The sequence below is a fragment of the Notamacropus eugenii genome, chromosome 1 (assembly GCF_028372415.1).
Source record: "Notamacropus eugenii isolate mMacEug1 chromosome 1, mMacEug1.pri_v2, whole genome shotgun sequence".
NCBI lineage: Eukaryota > Metazoa > Chordata > Mammalia > Diprotodontia > Macropodidae > Notamacropus > Notamacropus eugenii.
Window position 1 is genome coordinate 689769043 of NC_092872.1, and position 4338 is coordinate 689773380.

The following is a 4338-nucleotide window of genomic DNA, read 5'->3' on the forward strand; positions in this document are numbered from 1 at the left end:
TTTGCTGGAAGACTGTCATCTCCCTGGTTCAGGTAGATAGGAATGGATCTTCATTATACCCAATGCTACCTAGATGAGTACCGGATGAATAAAAACTCCTTATTAAATATCTCCTTTTTGGAAACTATCCCAGTTCAGGGACTTAAAGGGGCTTCTCAAATGAGTCAATATGTGAAGCAATATCTGGAGCCTTCCCTATGATGCACTTTAACTCATACAAGGGAAAACTCAAGATTTACAATTAAAATCTGGGCCCAAGGACACAGAAGGACAAGTAATGAAAGAAAAGTGTTTTAAAACAAAAAAGATTCTCGTGATTTTAACTGTATCAGGTAAAGTCTAATAAAATTGGCTTTTGATCAGTAAAGAAATCAATCATCAGAGCTTTAGGTGTTCAGGCTTGACTGGAGATGAAAAGGGGCTCAATGATGTTCCTTCAGAGCACCTACCACCATCCTTGATAGAGAAGATTCTCCACCTCAACTACTTGAAGTATGCTTAAGAACTGTGCCTATGATTTTACTGGTAAAGGGAAATCCCTGTAAGGAAGCTTCGTCTGTCATTGCACATTGGCACGCTCCCTATAAATTGTAGTCTCAGAGAGTTTTCAAGAGCACTAAAAGTTTCAGTGATTTGCTCAGGGTCACACAGCCAATACATGTTAGAGATAAGACTTAAACTTAGGTATTCTTCATTTCAAGGCTTTCTCTGTATCTTCTACATCATTCTGAGTATAGATTTGGAGTTGGAAGCTATCTGGTTTCCTCCTCTTATAGATGATGAAACTGAGGAAAGGAAGATCAAGATCATGAAGTAGTAGATATCAAAGCCTTGATTTTTGATTCCAAATCCTATGAGTTTTGCAATGTACCACACTGAATTATCTGGATTGTGTGCCTTTTCCAGTCCAGGAAAGCTTGATAAGGCAACCAAAGCTATTTTTAGAGAGAGTGATATTCTTTCAAGTATTTCCAGTTTTTCTTCCTAACTATTTCACAGGCAAATTGACATTGGGGACTGGTCAGTCAAACAAATAGAGGAAATAAATATGGAATGTGAAGGTTTACAAGAAAGAACAGAAGCATGAAAGGAGTAGGAAATTCTATTCTATAGAATAAAGGCAAGGAGGCTAAGGAATCCTAAGGAGGGAAAAATGGTAACATCTCTAGCTAAAACAGAAATGGAGGCTTTTAATACTAATGCAGAAACCAAATATTTCCTAGGAATGCCTATTCAGAGGTCATATCCAATAATATATGCTTGAAGAAGCCTATGTGATATTCCTATTGGAAGACAGAATGGTGTAGAGGAGTAGAGAGCCAATTTGAAGAGAAAATACTTGGGTTTGAGTCCTAGCTGTGTTGTTTATGATCCATGTAACTGTATATGTCATTTCACCTCCAAACATCAATTTCTCCATCTTTCATATGGAGAAAATAATGCTTGCACTTCCTATCATATGAGGTTATTGCAAATATCAGTTGAAATAATTTATGTGAAGAATTTTGCAAGTCTTGGAATGCATTAATGTCAGGCTTTATTTTCATTTACTTTTAATTTCCAGAGAAGACACATGTCATACATTCCTGACAGCATAATCACAGAAATATATACTGGTATAACTAGAAATGACCTTAAAGATTATCTAGTTTAAAGTGTTCACTTTATAAAAAGGAATTTGGAACACTCAAAAGGGGAACAAATTGCTCAAAATCAAACAGGAAGTTGGAGAGTCAGGGAAGAAATTCGGTCTCTTATCTTAGCTCAGTGTTCTATCTGCTCTGATTTTCTGTTGTACCATGAAAACAACAAAGTCATATCACCAATATTTGAGCAACACAGCATCAAATTATCTGGCATATTTGAAATGATATTGTGGATTTATCTTATTTTTTTTGTTCTAGAGATTAGATACATGGCCACCCACTAATGATTTCAGAAAAGATGATTTTCTACCTTAAATATTTCTTGAGATGGATTATTTCACTAATTTGATTATTCTCTCCACCATTATAAAAAAGATCCATTCCATCCCTGCTTTTTACACCCTAGAAAGTTCTAGACCATGTTCCCTTATTTTTCTCTTTATTTATTCAATATATAAGAATTCATCCTCTGAGGCATGCATGAAGGTGTGGGATGGGGTTAGGGAATTGAAGAAGTTTTTATTAAGAGCCTCTATGTCGGGTAATATATGCCGAAAGGTGCCAAAAAATTCACATGTAGATTTCAAAGGATCAATTTTAAAAGTATATGTCAATAGCTGTATTTCAATATGATTACTTTCTTTTATAAAATCCCTGAGTATTTTATTTTGCAATTTTTTGGTTTATTTTTGTATTCAAAACATTGTTCTGAAAAGAGTTCGTAGATTTTCCCCAGACTTTCAAGGGAGAACAGGAATCAAAACAAAAAATTGAAAACCTCTACTCCAGGGAAGTTTATATTTCATAGTGACCCAGGCTTTCTTTCTATTAAAACTCCATCACATTGTATGGCTTATATACACTTCCTTTTCTGTATATATAATTTTGCTATGATATTCCTTAGTATGGCACATAGCAGGTAGTAAATAAATAGTTGATTGATTGATTAAGCCCCTTATTGACAACAAGTAATTGTTAAGAGTGTTAAGAATTAAGAGTTCATTAAGAGTGTACCTCTTGAGTGTTTTTTACCATAGATTTGCTTGGTGTTTGGTAAAACACAGCTTGCATGTGATGTTCAATCATACAGCATGTTTAGAACATTTTTTAGGTTTAAAAGATGACCTTTTTTCGGTATTTAAAAGAAGAAATGCAAACTATCAATAGCCATATGAAAAAGCCCCAAATCAGTGCGTGCTCGCCTGTGTGCCGGTCTGCTCGCTCCCCGCTGCCCAGAGCCCCAGCCCCACCATGGCCGCCTACAAGCTGGTGCTGATCCGGCATGGAGAGAGCTCCTGGAACCTGGAGAACCGCTTCAGTGGCTGGTACGACGCGGACCTGTGCCCTGCCGGGCACGAGGAGGCCAAGCGTGACAGCCAGGCGCTGCGAGCTGCTGGCTATGAATTTGATATCTGCTTCACTTCTGTCCAGAAGAGAGCAATCCGTACCCTTTGGACAGTACTAGACCACACTGACCAGATGTGGTTGCCTGTAGTGAGGACTTGGTTCCTCAGTTAGCGGCACTATGGAGGTCTGACAGGCCTCAACAAAGCAGAGACTGCTGCTAAGCATGGTGAGGTGCAGTTGAAGATCTGGCGACAATCCTATGACATCCCACACCTCCAATGGAGCCTGACCACCCCTTCTACAGCAACATCAGTAAGGATCTGACTGAGGATCAGCTGTCTTCCTGTGAGAGCCTGAAAGACACTATTCCCTGGGCTCTACCATTCTGGAATGAGGAAATCGTCCCCCAGATCAAGGAAGGCAAACGCGTTCTGATTGCAGCCCATGGCAACAGTCTCCGAGGGATTGTCAAACATCTTGAAAGTCTGTCTGAAGAAGCAACCATGGAGCTGAATCTACCCACTGGAATTCCCATCGTGCATGAGTTGGACAAGAATCTGAAACCTATCAAACCCATGCATTTCCTTGGGGATGAAGAGACCAGAGACCGTGTGCAAAGCCATCGAAGCCGTGGCAGCCCAAAGCAAGGCCAAGAAGTGAATGCAGGCTACCAGCATGTGCTAGCAATAGCCAGGTCCTTCCCTTCTCACTGTCCCTTCCACATCTCTCCCCTGCCTGCTCCACACACTGACCATCACCTTAGGGATCACGACATATGGCTGCAGGTGGGGAACTGATGCTTTCTTTTCTCATTTCCTCCCTATTTCAGACCAGTTCTTTTTTCTCGTTGCCCTTCCCCTTAACCACATTAGTCAGAATACCTCTGGGGTGGTTTGGCTCAGTAAGGACCTGGTTAGGGGTTAAGGATGGGGACATAGTAAGAAGTGACCAATGTGGGGAGTTGAAAGAAGCAATTGGTCCAATTATTCCTATGATCCAGTCCTGCCAGTAGGGCAGCCCTCTCAGGGGCTGCTGTAGGAAGTTGCCTACAACCTGGGTGGTCCTTTAGCAAATCATGAGTCTTACTTCCTCCCTAATCCAAGAAAAATGGATCTGGGAGGTTGAGATTATGTCCTAATGTTTACTTGTCACGTTTACTTTCACTAAAAACCCTTCTAGGTAGGTTATTAGTGGCTTTGGAAATTAAAATGTCCCACTTGGTAGTCAGCAGAGATCTCAAGCCCAGTCAGAGAAGGAAAGAGTTCCTTGATTTCTAAAGGGTGGATAAGTACATCCCATTGTATGTTTTATAGCCCCTGCTCTGTTCTGTGGCAGTGAAATGCCC

The 4338-nt window shown here is 40.3% G+C and overlaps 1 pseudogene; it reads left to right on the top strand.

The window, feature by feature from the left end:
* Nucleotides 1-2897: 2897 nt before the first annotated feature.
* Nucleotides 2898-3653, top strand: LOC140528386 (phosphoglycerate mutase 1-like; annotated as a pseudogene).
* The last annotated feature ends 685 nt before the right edge of the window (nucleotides 3654-4338 follow it).